Consider the following 20,912-nt stretch of genomic DNA (forward strand, 5'->3'; position numbering starts at 1 on the left):
AATGGCGTGAACCTGGGAGGCGGAGCTTGCAGTGAGCCAAGATCTCGCCACTGCACTCCAGCCTGGGCAACAGAGCGAGACTGAGTCTCAAAAAAAAAAAAAAAAAAAAAAAAAAAAATATATATATATATATATATATATATATAAATATATAAATTTAATCTCTAGTAACTTATATATAAAATAGAAAAGAGAAGTGAATGGTTGGTTTATATAAATACATGCTTAGCCGGGCGCGGTGGCTCAAGCCTGTAATCCCAGCACTTTGGGAGGCCGAGACGGGCGGATCACGAGGTCAGAAGTTCGAGACCATCCTGGCTAACACAGTGAAACCTCGTCTCTACTAAAAAATACAAAAAAACTAGCTGGGCGAGGTGGCTGGCGCCTGTTGTCCCAGCTACTTGGGAGGCTGAGGCAGGAGAATGGCATAAACCCGGGAGGCGGAGCTTGCAGTGAGCTGAGATCTGGCCACTGCACTCCAGCTCGGGCGACAGAGCAAGACTCCGTCTCAAAAAAAAAAAAAAAAAATAAAATAAATACATGCTTAGAAATTAACATGTATACATAAAAATCAAAGAGAAAACTTGGGACTGGATGTGGTGGCTCGTGCCTGTAATCCCAGCACTTTCGGAGGCCGAGACTTGTGGATCACTTGAAGTCAGGGGTTTGAGAGCAGTCTGGCCAACGTGGTGAAACCCTGTCTCTATGGAAAATATTAGTTGGGTGTGGTAGTGGGCACCTGAAATCCCAGCTACTTTGGAGGGTGAGGCAGGAGAATTGCTTGAATCTGGGAGGTGGAGGTTGCAGTGAACTGAGATTGCGCCACTGCACTCCTGCTTGGGCAACAGAGAGAGATTCTGTCTCAAAAAAGCAAAAACAGAAAACCTGCCAAACTACTGAAGTTCTTGTTTCTGTCGTTGATCTTGAAGTTATAGTTGATATCCATGGTTTTACTTTTTCAGTGAACATTTTTTGTATTTTCCTTGCCCTCAGCCGGAAACTCTGCAGCTCTGGGTTCTGTACCTGATGGAGTGACTCAAACCTTCATTGTGAAAGGATCTTGGTCCTCCATGTTCCTTCCTTTTTTTCTATTGTAATTTCTTGTTAATCTTTCTAAGTGATATGGAAGTGCTAGGAGGTTCTAGACATCATCCTTTTCGCCTCAGTTGTGTAGCAGTACCCCAGTTTCCCTTTGGTAATTTAGATTAATCCCTTCAGTTAATAGATTATTCCCTCTCACATCCTTCTTTTTCTTTTCTTTTTCTTCTTGGTTTAATGGATATGAAACTCATAAGGGCCAGATGTTAATCTCACTTTCCAGTGTGTTGGGACCAAATAGTTGCCCTTGGGAAGCATTCCCCATTATGGACTCAGATCTCTAAATTACACTGCTCTACATTGCTGGGATTGGAAGCAAAATTTTTGTCGTGGAGCTAATTCTGCCTTCACCCATCAATTCCTGAGCCTGTTTGTTCTGACTGTGGTGAAATAGTAGCATCTAATGATCTCTGATTCAGAGCATACACTGTGTCTTGTGAAACAGAATCCAACTCTTTCAGAGGTTGTCTCCCGGTTGGCCCTCTATCTGAATTTTCAGCAAGCCATTTCACCTTTCATATAGACTAGCAGCTTCTGAGTGATGGGGTGTGTGATGAGACCAGTTGATGATAGGGACATGTTCCCACTGTTGCACTTCCTTTTCAGTGAAATGGGTTCCTTGATGAAAGACAGTATTGTGTGAATGCTGTGACTACAGTGAAAGCATTTTGTGAGTGCATGGATGATGCATTGTATAGGCAGACGCCTAGTGGATTTGCCTCTCCCCTATACAAATCTGTCTCTATACAAATCCTATATGGATTTGCCTCTCTACTAGTTAGGCTTCTGGCAAATCCATATCCAGAACATAAGTCTGTTCCAGTGAGGATGAATCTTAGTCACCTTCATGATAGGAGTGGTCCAATGTAATCATCTTGCCACCAGATGGCTCCCCTGGTCACTCTAGAAATTTTTTTTTTTTTTTTTTTTTTTTTAGACGGAGTCTCGCTCTGTCGCCCAGGCTGGAGTGCAGTGGCCGGATCTCAGCTCACTGCAAGCTCCGCCTCCCGGGTTTACGCCATTCTCCTGCCTCAGCCTCCCGAGTAGCTGGGACTACAGGCGCCCGCCATCTCGCTCGGCTAATTTTTTGTATTTTTTTAGTAGAGGTGGGGTTTCACCGTGCTAGCCAGGATGGTCTCGATCTCCTGACCTCGTGATCCGCCTGTCTCGGCCTCCCAAAGTGCTGGGATTACAGGCTTGAGCCACCGCGCCCGGCCCACTCTAGAAATTAATGCCCTTGGTTCAAGACTAACCTGGGCAACATGGTGAAACCCCATCTCTACAAAAACAAAAAATCAAACCACACTCCCCAGAAGCCCCCCAAATTAGCCAGGCTTGGTGATATACACCTGTAGTCCTAGCTACTCAGGAGCATGAGGCAGAAAGATTGCTTGAGCCCAGGAGATTGAGGCTGTAGTGAGCCATGATCATGCCACTGCACTCCAGCCTGGGTGACAGAGTGAGACCCTGCCCACCTCCCCCCAAAAGAAAAGAAAAAAAAATAATTCCCTTATATATTCAGTTTTGGTTTTTGATTTTAGCAGATTAAGCACCTAGCAGTAGCGTTAGCTGCATCAGCTTTGGTCAATGGAAGTCCATACTGTTGAGCCATAGTAGCCTTTATCCCTGTTTTTATGACCATCTTATTCAAGGGCCTATGGAGCAAACATTGGGGTGGCAGGGGAAAACAATTGACTTCTATATAGAGTATCATTTTGTCCATCTGATTATTTTTTTTTTTTTTGAGACGGAGTCTTGCTCTGCCACCCAGGCTGGAGTGCAGTGGCCGGATCTCAGCTCACTGCAAGCTCCGCCTCCCGGGTTTACGCCATTCTCCTGCCTCAGCCTCCCGAGTAGCTGGGACTACAGGCGCCCGCCTCGTCGCCCGGCTAGTTTTTTGTATTTTTAAGTAGAGACGGGGTTTCACCGTATTAGCCAGGATGGTATCGATCTCCTGACCTCGTGATCCGCCCGTCTCGGCCTCCCAAAGTGCTGGGATTACAGGCTTGAGCCACCGCGCCCGGCCGGTCCATCTGATTATTAAGAGTCTCGTTTCTAGTGGATTGCCTTTGCTGGACATTTATGTGGGACACAAATATCTTCACAGCCCATGTCCTTTAAGAGTGATCTATCCATGTATGTTTTTCTAGACTTACCAGTCTTGTTCCATATACATCCTTGGCCATTCAGTGAAACCACTAGCAACTGCTCATGGATCATTGTTTACATGTCCTTCTGGCCGTGTCCTCCAGACCCAGATAGTCAAATATACTGTGAGAAGTTCTGCCACTGGGATGCTATTCTTTTTTTTTTTGAGACAGAGTCTCGCTCTGTCGCCCAAGCTGGAGTGCAGTGGCCGGATCTCAGCTCACTGCAAGCTCCGCCTCCCGGGTTCACGCCATTCTCCTGCCTCAGCCTCCGAGTAGCTGGGACTACAGGCGCCCGCCACCTCGCCTGGCTAGTTTTTTGTACTTTTTAGTAGAGACGGGATTTCACCGTGTTAGCCAGGATGGTCTGGATCTCCTGACCTTGTGATCCGCCCGCCTCGGCCTCCCAAAGTGCTGGGATTACAGGCTTGAGCCACCGTGCCTGGCCTCTTTTTTTTTTTTTTTTGAGACGGAGTCTTGCTCTGTCACCCAGGCTGGAGTGCAGTGGCCGGATCTCAGCTCACTGCAAGCTCCGCCACCCAGGTTTGCGCCATTCTCCTGCCTCAGCCTCCCGAGTAGCTGGGACTACAGGTGCCCGCCAACACGCCCGGCTAGTTTTTTTTTTTTTGTATTTTTTAGTAGAGACGGGGTTTCACTGTGTTAGCCAGGATGGTTTCGATCTCCTGACCTCGTGATCCGCCCGTCTCGGCCTCCCAAAGTGCTGGGATTACAGGCTTGAGCCACCGCGCCCGGCTAGGATGCTATTCTTATCTGAAAGATATTACAGTCTTTTGGCATCATTGTTCAGCTGAGCTGTTGTGTTCGTGCTCCCACTTTTGGATGGTGCTAGCATATTGTGCAGACACATCTGTAAACAGGCCTTGTCTCAGATAGGCATAAGAAATACCTCAGGGGCCGGGCGCGGTGGCTCAAGCCTGTAATCCCAGCACTTTGGGAGGCCGAGACGGGCGGATCACGAGGTCAGGAGATCGAGACCATCCTGGCTAACATGGTGAAACCCCGTCTCTACTAAAAATACAAAAACTAGCCGGGCGAGGTGGCAGGCGCCTGTAGTCCCAGCTACTCGGGAGGCTGAGGCAGGAGAATGGCGTAAACCCGGGAGGCGGAGCTTGCAGTGAGCTGAGATCTGGCCACTGCACTCCAGTCCCGGCAACAGAGCGAGACTCCGCCTCAAAAAAAAAAAAATAAAAAAAAAAAAAAAAAAACCTCAGGAAGCCACAGGCATGGATTGAGGGAAATGAGGCAGTGCGAATGGAGCTTGTGTTGAGTCTTTGCCATTTGTTGGTGCAGTTTACTTGTACTCGCTGAAACTTGTAGAGCTCAATATCTTCTGTGCCATTTCCATTTGATGAAAGATTGCTGCTGCATTTGCCCCAAACTTGGAGTTTTGTTGGTCAGACAACCTCAAGTTCATGGTAGGAAGCTCAGGCCACTTGGTCACTTGATGTACCATGTACAACTTCTATGTTGAACCCAGTGGTAATTGTTTACTCAAAAGGAGACTAGTTTCCTGCAGAAGAAGGAATATATGTATTCTGAACTACTGCTATGATTTTCCTACTGGTGCTTGCTAGAGGCTTCCAGCAACTATTATTTACTATGGATACTTTGAGTATCATTGTATCTGGTGGATTATTTTGACCAAGTGCTTGCAAATCTTATACTGCAGGCTGAGCTTGGTGCACTGCAATCACTTGGTGTTCACTCACTTGTAAGCATTATGACCAACTCTGTAGATGGGTTGAAGCACATTGACATGTGGTATATGCTGTCTAAAGAATTTTATTTTATTTATTTTTATTTTTTTAGATGGAGTCTCGCTCTGTCACCCAGGCTGGAGTGCAGTGGCACAGTCTCAGCTCACTGCAGCCTCTGCCTCCTGGATCCAAGTGATTCTCCTGCCTCAGCCTGCTGAGTAGCTGGGACTACAGATGTGTGCCACTACGCCCAGCTGATTTTTTGTATTTTTAGTAGAGATGGGGTTTCACCATGTTAGCCAGGATAGTCTCAATCTCCTGACCTTGTGATCTGCCCACCTCGGCCTCCCAAAGTGCTGGGATTACAGGCATGAGCCACCGTGCCTGGCCAAGAATCTTATAGATTTGCCAAGTGTTGCACCTAATTTTGGGGAGCACTGACTAGGAGTGACACCTTGGAGGGGATATCTTGATATGGTCTAGACAACTGAACCCTCAAATCTTTGTTGATTGGATGGGGCATGGTGGCTCAGGCCTGTAACTCTAACACTTCAGGAGGCCGAGGCAGGCAGATTGCTTGAGGCCAGGAGTTCAAGACCAGCCTGGCCAACGTGGTAAGATCCCATCTCTACCAAAAAAAGGTTAAAAGAAAAAAAAATTGCCTGGCGTGGTAGTATACACCTGTCATCCTAGATGCTTGGGAGGCTGAGGTGGATCACTTGAGCTTAGGAGGTGGAGGTTATGGTGAGCCATGATCACACCACTGCACTCCAGCCTGGGCAACAGAGCAAGACGCTGTCTCAACAAAACAAAACAAAACCAACTTTGTTAATTTAGCTGGCTCTTGAATCTCCCATCCTCTACTTTGTAGCCTGTAAAGGTATCCAAACTATTTACTGTTTCCTGTTCATGGGATCTAATATACAAAATATTCTCAATGTGATGGAGTGTTACAAAGTTTTGTGTAATGTCAAAACCTCTGAAGACTCTATTTTGATGGAAAACAGGAGAATTGATGTAAGTTTTGATAGTTCCCCGTAATTCTCCAAAGTCCATGTGGCTTCTGCACAATCCTGAGTGGTGTGTTACCTAGGTCTGGTGATTGGGTGAGAGACTGTAAATCGGGGTCCCCTGTGGTGACTCTTACCAGGTTTTTGGCCATTAGACTTGAGATTTCTTGTTACATAGATCAAGCAATATTCCAAGACTCACATTGGCAAACTATGGCTAGTCTTCAACCTGTTTTTGTAAATTGTAATTGGAACAGAACAACCATGTTCATTTGTTTACATATTTTCTGAGGCTTCTTTCATACTACTAAGGCAGAGTCGAGTATTTGTAACAGAAACTGTGGCTCACAAAGTATCACATTTACTATATGTCCCATTACAACAAGATTTATTAATCCCTGTTGTAGTAGGGTGCTTATCTGTTTCATCCTAGGGACGAAATGTGATCAGTTTGCTAACAACGATGATCTCTGCAAGCCAAAGCATTCCAATTATTGGTACATTCAGTGTGCCCTTGACATTCGATGTAGTCTTGTTGTCTTGGATAGTTAAGTGCTACCCACTTGATTTTTGGCACTCAAGGTTGTCATCATCCCCATTGAAACAGGGAACTCATCTCAGTGATTGTATCTCCTATAGTCTTAACAAATGTATAAAGGAGAATAAACAGAACTTTTCAAGAATGGAGGTACTCCCTTCAGTTACCTATTTCTGAATGGCTTTGTGAAGAGGGTGTCTTCTGGGCCCTCAATGTAGGTTGAAGAAGGGAAGCTGTGTAGATCACATGTGATAAATCCAGTGCAACCTTCCTATGTGTCTAGGATTCCCTCCTTTGTGTTAGCCAGGGGAGCTCTTACATACTAACCCTGTCAACTAGGTCATGAGTACAAGTTTCAGTCATCCAACCAGTTTAGCTATTAGAATCATGCCGTGGTCCATTACCTAATATGTAAAATTCAAAATGTCTAATATGTACCTGTATTAGGCTATTCTCACATTGCTATAAATAAATACATGAGACTGGTTAATTTATAAAGAAGTTCCCAGCTGCCCAACTGTCTGGGAAGTGAAGAGCGCCTCTACCTAGCCGCTGTCCCATCTGGCAAGTGATGAGTGCCTCTGCCCATTGCCCCACTGTCTGGAAAGTGAGGAGCCTCTCTGCCCGGCTGTTCACCATCTGGTAGGTGAGGAGCGCCTCTGCCCAGCTGCTGCCCTGTCTGGAAAGTGAGGAGCACCTCTACCTGGCTGCCGCCCTGTCTGGGAAGTGAGGAGCACCTCTGCCTGGCTGCCACCCTGTCTGGGAAGTGAGGAGTGACTCTGCCTGGTCACTGCACCATCTAGGAAGTGAGGAGTGCCTCTGCCCGGCCGCCCCACCATCTGGGAAGCGAGAGTACCTCTGCCCGGCTGCCCCACTGTCTGGAAAGTGAGGAGTGACTCTGCCTGGTCACTGCACCGTCTAGGAAGTGAAGAGTGCCTCTGCCCGGCCGCCCAGCCATCTGGGAAGCGAGGAGCACCTCTGCCTGGCCGCCCCACTGTCTGGGAAGTGAGGAGCGCCTCTGTCGAGCTACTGTGCAGCCCTCCAAGTGTGAAGTGGTAGCCTTGTGTGTGATCTTTCTGCCCTCCCCAAGTTTGCATTTTCAACATTAAAGTTTATTTTTTTAATTAAAAATTTTAAATTGGAGAATAAAAAAAGTAACTTTAATTGGCTCACAGTTCTGCAGGCTGTACAGGAAGCATAGTGACTTCTGCATCTGGGGAGGCCTCTGGAAGCTTTCAGTCATGGCAGAAGGTGAAGCAGGAGTAGGTACATCTTATATGGCAGGAGCCAGGAGCAAGGGAGAATGATGGGAGATGCTGTACACTTTTAAATGGCCAGTTCATGAGGACAGTATGAAAGGAGATGGTGCTAAACCATTCATGAGAAATCTGCCCCCATGATCCTGTCATCTCTCACCAGACCTCACCTCCAACACTGGGGAACTATAGTTCGACATGAGATTTGGTGGGGACACAGATCCAAACCATATCAGGGCTCCATATCAATGAATTTGGGCCTATTTAACGTTACCTTTTAACCTTCTTGATCTAATACCCTTAGAATCCATCCCATACATGTTCCCTTGTTTTCTTGTGATACGTTATCAGAGTTGGAATTTTTTTGTTGTGTGAGCTTTTTTCTCTTGCATTATGTTGTATATCTTTGGCCCTGGATTTTGGACTAGTTATGACTCTAGTGATAAAAATAAGTGATTATGGTGTGGGTCTTGAGGAGAATATATATTACCTTCCAAGGTATCTGGACCAAATGAGATTGTCACAAATTTCAAGCAGAAGGCTTTCTCCTCAGAAACCAAAAGGTAAGCTATATCCCTGGTAAGGGAGGCTCAAAGTGTCTTAGGTTGTGTTAGTCTCTTTATTGTTGCTATGATATAATACCTGAGTAATTTATAAAGAAAAGAGGTTTCTTTGGCTCAGGATTCTAGTGACTGGAAAGTTCAAGAGCATGGCCCCAGCATCTGCTCTGCTTCTGATGAGGCTCACATGCTGCAGCAAAACATGGTGGAGAGGCAGAAGAGGAAGCAGGCTTGTGCAAAAGGGATCAAACACAAACAGCAGCCTTGCTTTATAACAGTTAGCTCCTGTGGGCACTAATCCAGTTCTGTGTGAGCTAAAATTCACTTCTGCCTGACAGCATTAATCAGTTTATGTGGGATCCACCCCCATGACCCAAACATCTCATTAGGCCCCTCCTCCCAGTGCTGTGATATTGAGGACCAAGCCTCAACAGGAGTTGTGATGGGGACAGACCACATCCAAATCATAACAGGGGTTTAAGATCATGTCTTTCATCTGGATCCAACCAGATGTCTTCATTCCAGGTTCCATATTGTCATTCTTCCCTGAATACATTATACATTTTTTAAAATTCATATTTTCTTGATGCCTTAGCATTCTAACAAGCAGGCTGTGAGCTCCCCGCTCAAGTGACAAGATGTCCCAGTATGATAAGGTACTTATGCTATAAGTTCTTCTGTTGGCCCTCCCCTGACCATGACCTAGTAACATTCAAATGCACCAATGAAATCTAATGCCTTTTGCTTTAGTACTATACCTCAAGCCCCAGTAAAGGCAGTTGCCCTCAAGGGAGGCTTCTCTCTCAGCTCCCTACCTGCTTGTCAGAGCCTCCTGCTTTGGTCCTCCTCCAGCATGGCCCCCTGCATGGCATGGCATGCCTTCCTCTCTAGGATCTATGAGTGTAATAAATCCTTTAATTTCATGAGCCTCTCCAAGTGTAATTGCAAGAGTGTGTTGGAGGGATCCTGAAAGATCCTACAAAAGTTACTTAGTGCCCCATTTACAACACAGTTGGCCAAAAGGGTGAGATCACTTTGAACTGGGGTGGAAAGTCCCTTGTAAGTGCCCTTTGACCTTTCGTGGCTTGCTGATTTTCTATATAAGTAAAACGCTTATTACTCTAGAAATGCTTGTTCCTTGGTGCTGAGAAGAACTAGCGCTCAGACAAAGAATATTCTCAGCAAGGCAATTTACTTTCTGCAGAAAGGGTGCTCCTCACAGATGGAACAATGGTGAGAGGACACACAAACAAAGGAGGGAAGCAATTTTTATCTCTTATGGAGCTTTTCCCTGCTACTGTGTCCTGTCTTTATTGGCTGGAGCTGGACCGCACAATCTAAGCTAAACCTAACTGGCTAATAACTTAAAACTTTCCTAAAGGTAAGGGCAAGGGAGAATAAAGGAAAAGAGGAAGTTGCTTATGAAAAGACTTAGAGAAGTAATAACATTTCCAAATAAGGAAGGGGCATAAGCTGTGAGTTGGGGCATGCCTGAACATGTCTAGAACAAGTATCTTGGTTAAAGTACAAGGACATAGAATGTACTCATTCCCTTATATCTAACAGCTACATAGGATAGGGCCTAACAAAGAGTTATTAGCACAACGAAAGGAGGCTTGAAGGAAGTTAATCTTTAAAAGAAACTGTTATTTCTTTTTTGTTTTTTGAGACAGAGTCTCACTCTTGTTGCCCAGGCTAGAGTACGGTGGCATGATCTTGGCTCACTGCAACCTCCGCCTCCTGGGTTCAAGTGATTCTCCTGCCTCGGCCTCCCAAGTATCTGGGATTACAGGCGCCTGCCACCACGCTTGGCTCATTTTTGTATATTTACTAGAGATGGGGCTTTGCCATATTGGCCAGGCTGGTTTAGAACTCCTGACCTCAGGTTGTAGCAGGACGAGCTGCAGACAAAACCCCTCAGACACCGAGTTTTGGAAGGAAGGGCTTTATTCAGCTGGGAGCGTCAGCAAGCTACCATCTTAAAATCTGAGCTCCCTGAGTGCACAATTTCTGTCCCTTTTAAGGGCTCACAACACTAAAGATTTCACATGAAATGGTCGTGATTGATTGAGCAATCTAGGGGATACGTGACAGGGGCTTCATGCACTCGTAGTCAGAGTGAAACAAAACAGAGCAGGGAGTTTCACAATGTTCTTCCACACAGTGTCTGTAATCTATGGATAACATCAGTTGCTAAGTCATGAGTTGATTTTTTTTTTTTTTTTGAGACGGAATCTCGCTCTCGCCTGGGCTGGAGTGCAGTGGCCGGATCTCAGCTCACTGCAAGCTCCGCCTCCCGGGTTTACGCCATTCTCCTGCCTCAGCCTCCGGAGTAGCTGGGACTACAGGCGCCCGCCACCTCGCCCGGCTAGTTTTTTGTATTTTTTAGTAGAGACGGGTTTCACCGTGTTAGCCAGGATGGTCTCGATCTCCTGACCTCGTGATCCGCCCGTCTCGGCCTTCCAAAGTGCTGGGATTACAGGCTTGAGCCACCGCGCCCGGCCTATGAGTTGATTTTTAACTACTAGGTTCAGGCCAGGCAGGCCCAAGCCTGGTTTCGGGTCTGGTTTTGGGTCTGGTGCCTGATGCCGGGCTCCCTGCCTTTGGTTTCACTTCCTTGTTTCTTCTTAAAACAGGTACCGAGTATAAAACAATATGAGAGGGTCTCGCTCTTCCCTCAAGGTGATCCACCTGCCTCAGCCTCTGAAAGTGCTGGGATTACAGGCCTGAGCCATGGCACCCAGCCTAAAAGAAAATATTATTTCTAACACTTATGATTCATTCTTTAACAAGAAGGGAAACTTTGAAGAGGAACTTTACTTTCCACTCTGTACCATTTGGGAAGGCTGCCTGTCTTGTAGGAGTTTATGTGTATTGCTGTGCCATGCTTTGTGTTGTCCCTTCCAAGTGTTGGCCTGAAGTCTTTGTCATAAAGTTTGGACCCTGTGCTAGTACCAGTAATGCACCCCAGGATACTGCTTACCAGCCATGATCCCAGGAAGAGGGGTGATTATCCTGTTCTTCTCCAGGATCTGGAGTCATTTGTTCATGTGAATTGGGCATTTCTTAGCGCACATACAAGTGACTGATTTGAAGAAGGGACCCTGGCAATAGAATTGTACTCCTCTTCTGTATATTTGCACCAACTACACCTTGCTAGGTGCCTACTATGTTGCGATGCTATTCTGGTTTGGTGCTGATGCTCTCTGCCCCTGCCAGCTCCATGGGTTATGGCAGATGGCTTTCATGGAAAATGGCAGCTCATTAAAAAAATGAATGGAAGGAGTACTTGATCCCTCTCCCCCTAAGATACTTGAGCATGTTTCTCAACTTATTTGAGGTTACAGATATTTTGGGGCCGGGCTTGGTGGCTCATGCCTGTAATCCCAGTACTTTGGGAGATCGAGGCGGGAGGATCACTTGAGGCCAGGAGTTCAAGACCACTGTGGCCAACATGGCAAAACCCTGTCTCTACAAAAGTACAAAAATTAGCTGGGTGTGGTAGTGCATGCCTGTCATCCCAGCTACTAGGGAGACAGGCATGAGAATTGCTTGAACCTGGGAGGTGGAGGTTGCAGTGAGCTGAGATCACACTATTGCCCTCTAGCGTAGGTGACAGAGTGAGACTTTGTCTCTAAAAAAAAAAAAAATCTTTTGGTTAATGTTCTTCAGCACCTTTTGTTTTTCTTCTTCTTCTTTTTGAGATGTAGTCTTGCTCTGTCGTCCAGGCTGGAGTGCAGTGGTGTGGTCTCATCCTTTTCCTGCATCTGTTGACAAGATCATATGATTCTTATACTTAATTCTGTTAATGTGGTACTAATCACATTGATTTGCATATGTTGAACCATCCATGCATTCCAGGGATAAATCCTACTTGATCATTATGAATGATAATTTAATGTACTGTTGAATTCAGCTTTCTAGTATTTTGTTGAGGATTTTTGCATCTGTATACATTTGGGATATTGGCCTGTAAGTTTCTTTTTTTTTTTTTTTTTTTTTTTTTGAGACGGAGTCTTGCTCTGTCGCCCGGGCTGGAGTGCAATGGCCGGATCTCAGCTCACTGCAAGCTCCGCCTCCTGGGTTTACGCCATTCTCCTGCCTCAGCCTCCTGAGTAGCTGGGACTACAGGCGCCCACCACCTCGCCCGGCTAGTTTTTTGTATTCTTTAGTAGAGACAGGGTTTCACCATGTTAGCCAGGATGGTTTCGATCTCCTGACCTTGTGATCCGCCCGTCTCGGCCTCCCAAAGTGCTGGGATTACAGGCTTGAGCCACCGCGCCCGGCCCTGTAAGTTTCTTTGTAGCATCCTTCTTCAGTTTTTTGGAATAATTTCAGAAGGATTGGTTTAGATATTCTTAGATGTCTTATGTAATTCAACCACGAAGCAGTCAAGTCCTTTTGGTGTGTGTTTGATGGGAGGTTTTTAGTTAGTGATTCAGTCTCCTTCTTCATTATTGGTCTGTTCAGATTTTCTCCTTTTTAGTATTTAGTGTTTGGTAGGTTGTGTGTGTCTAGAAATTTGTACATCTCTGCTAGGTTATCCAGTTTGTTGGCATGTGATTGTTCCAAGTAGTCTTACAATCCTTCGTATTTCTGTAGTTAACAGTTGTAATGTTTCCTCTCTCATATCTGATTTTGAGTGTTCTTTTTTTATTTCTTTTTGAGAAAAGGTCTTGCTCTTGCCTGTGCTGGAGTGCAGTGCTGCAGTCATGGCTCACTGCAACCTTGACCTCCTGGTCTCAAGTGATCCTCCCACCTCAGCCTCCTGAGTAGCTAGGACTATAGGTTTGTGCTACCATGCCTACCTGGCTGGCTGGCTTTCTTACTTTCTTTGTTTCTTTCTTTCTTTGTTTCTTTCTCTCTTTCTTTTTTCTTTTTTTTTTTTTTTTTTTTGAGACGGAGTCTTGCTCTGCCACCCAGGCTGGAGTGCAGTGGCCGGATCTCAGCTCACTGCAAGCTCCGCCTCCCGGGTTTATGCCATTCTCCTGCCTCAGCCTCCCGAGTAGCTGGGACTACAGGCGCCCGCCTCGTCGCCCGGCTAGTTTTTTGTATTTTTAAGTAGAGACAGGGTTTCACCGTATTAGTCAGGATGGTCTCGATCTCCTGACCTCGTGATCCGCCTGTCTCGGCCTCCCAAAGTGCTGGGATTACAGGCTTGAGCCACCGCGCCCGGCCTCTCTTTCTTTTTTTTTTTTTTTTTTTGAGACGGAGTCTTGCTCTGCCACCCAGGCTGGAGTGCAGTGGCCGGATCTCAGCTCACTGCAAGCTCCGCCTCCCGGGTTTATGCCATTCTCCTGCCTCAGCCTCCCGAGTAGCTGGGACTACAGGCGCCCGCCTCGTCGCCCGGCTAGTTTTTTGTATTTTTAAGTAGAGACAGGGTTTCACCGTATTAGTCAGGATGGTCTCGATCTCCTGACCTCGTGATCCGCCTGTCTCGGCCTCCCAAAGTGCTGGGATTACAGGCTTGAGCCACCGCGCCCGGCCTCTCTTTCTTTTTTCTTTCTTTCTTTCTTTCTTTCTTTCTTTCTTTCTTTCTTCTCATTCATTTATTTTTATTATACTTTAAGTTCTAGGGTACATGTGCACAACATGCAGGTTTGTTACGTGTGTATACATGTGCCATGTTGGTTTGCTGCACCCATTAACTCGTCATTTACATTAGGTGTTTCTCCTAATGCTATCCCTCCCCCATCCCCACACCCCACGACAGGCTCCAGTGTGTGATGTTCCTCACCCTGTGTCCAAGTGTTCTCATTGTTCAATTCTCACCTATGAGTGAGAACATGCGGTGTTTGGTTTTCTGTCCTTGTGATATTTTGCTGAGAATGATGGTTTCCAGCTGCATCTTTGTCCCTACAAAGGACATGAACTCATCCTTTTTTGTGGCTGCATAGTATTCCATGGTGTATATGTGCCACATTTTCTTAATCCAGTCTGTCACTGATGGACATTTGGGTTGGTTCCAAGTCTTTGCTATTGTGAGTAGTGCCGCAGTAAACATACGTGTGCATGTGTGTTCATAGCATCATGATTTATAATCCTTTGAGTATATACCCAATAATGGGATGGCTGGGTCAAATGGTATTTCTAGTTCTAGATCCTTGAGGAATCGCCACACTGTCTTCCACAATGGTTGAACTAATTTACAGTCCCACCAACAGTGTAGAAGTGTTCCTTCTTCTCCACATCCTCTCCATCACCTGTTGTTTCCTGACTTTTTAATGATCGCCATTCTAATTGATGTGAGATGGTATATCTCATTGTGGTTTTAATTTGCATTTCTCTGATGACCAGTGATGATGAGCATTTTTTTCATGTGTCTGTTGGCTGCATAAATGTCTTCTTTTGAAAAGTGTGTGTTCATATCCTTTGCCCACTTTTTGATGGGGTTGTTTGATTTTTTTTCTTGTAAATTTGTTTAAGTTCTTTGTAGATTCTGGATATTAGCCCTTTGTCAGATGGGTAGATTGCAAAAATTTTCTCCTATTCTGTAGGTTGCCTGTTCACTCTGATGGTAGTTTCTTTTGCTGTGCAGAAGCTCTTTAGTTTAATTAGATCCCTTTTGTCTATTTTGGCTTTTGTTGCCATTGCTTTTGGTGTTTCAGACGTGAAGTCCTTGCCCATGCCTATGTCTTGAATGGTATTGCCTAAGTTTTCTTCTAGGGTTTTTATGGTTTTAGGTCTAACATTTAAGTCTTTTTTTTTTTTTTGAGACGGAGTCTCGCTCTGTCGCCCAGGCTGGAGTGCAGTGGCCGGATCTCAGCTCACTGCAAGCTCTGCCTCCCGGGTTTATGCCATTCTCCTGCCTCAGCCTCCCGCATAGCTGGGACTACAGGCACCCGCCACCTCTCCCAGTTTTTTGTATTTTTTGGTAGAGACGGGGTTTCACCGTGTTAGCCAGGATGGTCTCGATCTCCTGACCTCGTGATCCGCCCGTCTCGGCCTCCCAAAGTGCTGGGATTACAGGCTTGAGCCACCGCGCCCGGCCTAACATTTAAGTCTTTAATCCATCCTGAATTAATTTTTGTATAAGGTGTAGGGAAGGGATCCAGTTTCAGCTTTCTACATATGGCTAGCAGATTTTCCCAGCACCATTTATTAAATAGGGAATCGTTTCCCCATTTCTTGTTTTTGTCAGATTTGTCAAAGATCAGGTGGTTGTAGATGGGTGGTGTTATTCTGAGGCCCCCCTTTTTTTTTTGAGATAAGCTCTGGCTGTATTGCCCAGGTGGAGTGCAGTGGCATGATCTCGGCTCACTGCTGCCTCTCTCTCCTGGGCTCAAGCTATCCTCCTACCTCAGCCTCCTGAATAGCTGGGACTACAGGCATGCACTGCCACACCCAACTAATTTTTGTATTTTTTGTAGAGAGGATTTTACTGTGTTGCCTAGGCTGGTCTCGGACTCCTGAGCTCAAGCAATCTGCCCACCTTGGCCTCCCAAAATGCTGAGATTACAGGTGTGAGCCACCATGCCCAGTCCCAGCTATTTTTTAAAACATTTTTTGTATAGATAAGGACCTTGCTATGTTGCTCAGACTGGCCTTGAATTCCTGGGCTCAAGTGATCCTTTTACCTCAGCCTCCCAAAGTGCTGCGATTGCAGGTGTGAACCATTGTGCCCAGCCTTTTTTTTTTCTCTTCACTCCTTAGTCTATCTAAAGGTTTGTTCATCTTTTCTTTTTTTTTTTTTTTTTTTGAGACGGAGTCTCACTCTGTCGCCCAGCCTGGAGTGCAGTGGCCGGATCTCAGCTCACTGCAAGCTCTGCCTCCCGGGTTTACGCCATTCTCCTGCCTCAGCCTCCCGAGTAGCTGGGACTACAGGCGCCCGCCACCTCGCCCGGCTAGATTTTTGTATTTTTTAGTAGAGACGGGGTTTCACCATGTTTGCCAGGATGGTCTCGATCTCCTGACCTCGTGATCCGCCTGTCTCGGCCTCCCAAAGTGCTGGGATTACAGGCGTGAGCCACCGCGCCCGACCTGTTCATCTTTTCAAAAAACTTTTCAGTTCCTTTATTTTTTGTGTTGTTTTTCTAGTTTCATTTATTTCAGTTCTGGTTTTTATTATTTCCTTCCTTCTACTAACTTTGAGCTTAGTTCTTATTGTTCCTCTAAGTCCTCAAGGTGCAGTGTTAGGGTGTTTACTTGTGATTTTCTTTTTTCATATAGGCATTTATTGCTATTAATTGCCCTCTTAAATCCTTTGCTTGTTCAGGTGTGTGTTACTTCGTTTCCACTTATTTGTGAATTTTCTAATTTTCTTCCTATTATTGATTTCTATTTTCATACAGCTGTAGTCAGAAAAGATGTTTGATATGATTCTAACCTTCTTAAATTTATTAAGACTTGCTTTGTTGTTGTTGTTTTGTAGCCTAACATATGATCTATCTTGGATAATGTTCTGTGTGCACTTGAGAAGAATGTGTATTTTGCTGCTGTTGGATGAAATGTTCTGTTTATGTTGTTAGATTGTTTTGGTCTAAAGTGTAGTTCTAGTCTAATGTTTCTTCATTGATTTTCTGTCTGAATGGTCTGTCCATTGTTGAAAGTAGAGTATTAAAGTCCCCTATTATTTTATTGCAATCTATCTCTGTCTTCAGATCTATTATTAATTTGCTTTATATATTTATGTGCTCTGTTGTTGTTGGCATATGTAGTCATCCTTTGGAATCTGTGGGGGATTTGTTTCAGGATAACCCCGCTTCCTGTAAACCCTCCCCCACCTGTGGATACCAAAATTTAGGCGTGTTCAAGTCTCTTATTAAATGATGTTGTATTTGTTTGAAAATCATGTGCATCCTCTCATATACTTTAAAACATCTTTAGGTTACTATAATACTTAAAGTAAATGCTATTTAAATAGTTGTTTTGCTGTATTATTTGGGGAATAATGAGAAGGGAAAATATCTGCACATGCATAATATAGTTGGACGTATGCGTTTTTTTTTTCTGGATATTTTCAATCTATGGCAGGTTGAATCTACCCTAATAAGTGGAGATGTGGTAACCATGAATTCAGATGGCCAGTTGTATATTTATAATTATTCCTACTGATGAGTAGATCCCTTTATTATCATATAACGACCTTTGTGTCCTGTTATGGTTTTTGACTTAAAGTTTACTTTGTCTGATACAAGTAATACTTAACCTCGCTGTCTTTTAGTTTCTGTCTGCGTGGAGTGTTTTTTTTCCCCATCCTTTTGTTTTTAATTTATGTATGTCCTTAAGGGTGAAGTGAGTCCCTTGTAAACAACATATCATTTGTGTCTTTGTTTGTTTTTTTAATCCACTTGGCCATTCTGTCTTTGAATTGGACAATTTAGTATGTGTGCATTCAGGGTAATCGTTGTAGTTAAGTACCTACCTTGGGAAAAAAGAGCCCAGGCTGGAGAACAGTTGTGTGATCTTGGCGTGATCTTGGCTCACTGCAACTGTTGCCTGCCGGGTTCAAGTGATTCTCCTGCCTCGTTCAAGGAATTCTCATGCCTCAGCCTCCCGAGTAGCTGGGATTACAGGTGCCTGCCATCATGCCTGGCTGATTTTTGTATTTTTAGTAGAGACAAGGTTTCACCGTGCTGGCCATGGCTAGTCTTGAACTTCTGGCCTCAAGTGATCTGCCTGCCTCCACCTCCCAAAGTGCTGGGATTAGTGGCAAGAGGCACTGCACCTGGCTCGTTAAGTTTTCTGGTTGTTTTTTTATATTCTTTGTTTCTTTGTTTGTCTATTTTTATGATTAATAATTTTCTCTACTGGTGTACTTTTGATTCTTTAATTTTTTTTATCTTGTGTGTCTGCTATACATTTTTGCTTTGTGCTTACCGTAAGACTTATATGAAGCATCTTATAGCAGGATATTTTAAGCCAATAACTGTGATCACACAATATAACTATACTTTAACTCAACCTCTCCTCATTTTATTTTTTTGATATCATAATTTACATATTTTTATATTGTCTATCCCTTAAATTATTTTAGCTCTTACTGTTTCTAATACTTTTATCTCTTAACCTTCATAGTAAGGATGTAATTCTTTTATAAACCACCATTACGTGTTTGAGTATTCTGAATTTAACTAGGTGCTTATTTTTACCTCAGTTTTGTGCTTTTTTTTCTTGTTACTAATTAGCGGCCTTTTTTTATGCTTGAGAACTCCCTTTAGCATTTCTTGTTAGGTCTGGTGTTGATGAACTGCCTCTGCTTTTGTTTTTCTTTGAAAATCTTCATCTCTTTTCATTCCTGAAGGACAACTTTGCTGGGTATGGTATTCTTCGTGAGCAGTTTTTTTGTTGGTTTGTTTTTCCTGACAGCAGTTTATATATGTCATCCTATTCTCTCCTGGCCTGTAAGGTCTTTGGTGACAGGTCTGCTCATAGCCTTATTGGAACTCCTTCATATGTGATTTGCATCTTTTTTAATGTTTTCATGTTGCTTTCAAGATCCTCACTTTGCTTTTCAGTTTTGACTGTTTGATTATATCTTAGGGTAGCCTTGTTTGGATTGAATGTGATTGGAGATGTTTGCCCTTCCTGAGTATGGATATTTATATATTTTCCTCAGTGTGGAAACATTGTTGTTATTGTTTCTTTAAGTATGTGTTCTATTTGTTTCTTTCTTGTCTTCTTGCACTCCTGTAACTCAAAAATTTGCTTTTGATGATGTCCCTTGAATCTTGTAATTTTTCTTCATTTTTGTTTTTTCTCCTTTGTGTATTTCTAAATAGTCTGTTTTCAAGTTCAAATAATTTTTTCGTTTCCTTCTGTATACTGTTGATGACCTCAATTGCATTTTTCATTTGATTTGTAAGAACCATAAAGGAAGAAAGGAATAAAAATACAAGCAGAAGTTTTAGGAAAAAGAGAACTCACGAATAATAATAAAAGATGATTTTCTGAGAAGACCCATCAAATAGTCAATGTAGGGCAGAGTCTGATTTTCTCTTGCTGCTCTGCATGTTTTTTGCCCTCTTGCAGGAGCAATGGGTAGAGCTCAGAACACTAACTTCAGTGTTTCTACTTGGAACCCTGTCGAAGCAACCAGAGTTGGAAATGAGTTCTGACTTGTTTGTAAAGCCATGACATTCTGGTTCTAATTCTTTATATTCAAAAGTAGAATAGCACATTTTAAGTAAGCCAGATATCAATTTCCAGAGTCCTTTATATGGCGGTCGTTATAGGAGAGTAACAACAACCACAGAGGATTAGACTTAGGGACAAACTTGACTGTATTCAAGTCCTGGTTCACCACCTCCTAAGTAGATGATATTAGAAGAGTCATTTGTGTTTTCTGAATTTAGATTTTTTCCAGCACTAAATAGGGATATTGTTCAGATAAGTGAGCATATATATATGTGTGTATATATATATGTAATGTCTAACATATAACAGTCCCTAATAAATGGCAGTTGGTGTTATTTTTTTTTTTTTTTTTGAGACGGAGTCTTGCTCTGTCGCCGGGGCTGGAGTGCAGTGGCCGGATCTCAGCTCACTGCAAGCTCCGCCTCCCGGGTTCACGCCATTCTCCTGCCTCAGCCTCCCGAGTAGCTGGGACTACAGACGCCCACCACCTCGCCCGGCTAGTTTTTTGTATTTTTTAGTAGAGACGGGGTTTCACAGTGTTCGCCAGGATGGTCTCGATCTCCTGACCTCGTGATCCGCCCGTCTCGGCCTCCCAAAGTGCTGGGATTACAGGCTTGAGCCACCGCGCCAGGCCCAGTTGGTGTTATTAATACTCATTTTATACAGTACATATACCATTTCTAGTGGGTTTCACACATATCACCAGCAGTAAAGATTTAATATAAGGTATTTAATGACATAAGTAATGCTTGTTGATTAATGATTGATGTCTACCTGAGTCCGAATACTCTATATAAAGAGGAATAGATGGCCAGTTAGCCACTTAGATTTATAAGCTACCCTGACATGTCCTTGGAATTACAAAAAAGTGTGTCCAGACATATTTCACTGCCAGATGTGATGCTGGAGAATTATGAGAACGTGGCCAAAGTAGGTAAGACTGCCATCATTTTATGGAGCCTCTTAGGGAAGAGATATACATTGTGTACTTGCCGTGTTCCAGAATTGATTTGTTCAGGATAGAAGCCATGGATTTGTCCTATGGTAAGTTTTTCCAAAAATCTGCTTTAGGTACCCATATTAGTCTGTTCTCGCTGCTGTGAAAAAATACATAAGACTGGATAATTATAAAGAAGAGGTTTAATTGACTCACAGTTCCGCATGGCTGGGGAGCCCTCAGGAAACGTACATCAATGGCAGAAGGCACCTCTTCACAGGGTGGCAGGAGAGAGAATGGGTGCAAGCCGGGGAAATGCCAGATACTTATAAAACCATCAAACTGGCTGGGTGCGGTGGCTCACATCTGTAATCCCAGCACTTTGAGAGGCTGAGGCGGGTGGATCATGAGGTCAGGAGTTCGGAACCAGCCTGACCAACATGGTGTGAAACCCCGTATCTACTAAAAATACAAAAGTTAGCCAGGTGTGGTGGCACGCGCCTGTAATCCCAGCTACTCAGGAGGCTGAGGCAGGAGAATTGCTTGAACCTGGGAGGCGGAGGTTGCAGTGA

General features: G+C 44.2%; 1 protein-coding gene across 1 annotated transcript in view; it reads left to right on the forward strand.

Moving 5' to 3' along the window:
• Positions 1-20,912, forward strand: part of LOC117074302 (zinc finger protein 560) — a 40,024-nt gene that overhangs the window by 8,665 nt on the left and 10,447 nt on the right. The gene's annotated exons all lie outside the window — the stretch shown is intronic.

Source organism: Trachypithecus francoisi, unplaced genomic scaffold (genome assembly GCF_009764315.1).
Source record: "Trachypithecus francoisi isolate TF-2019V2 unplaced genomic scaffold, Tfra_2.0 Lachesis_group5, whole genome shotgun sequence".
NCBI lineage: Eukaryota > Metazoa > Chordata > Mammalia > Primates > Cercopithecidae > Trachypithecus > Trachypithecus francoisi.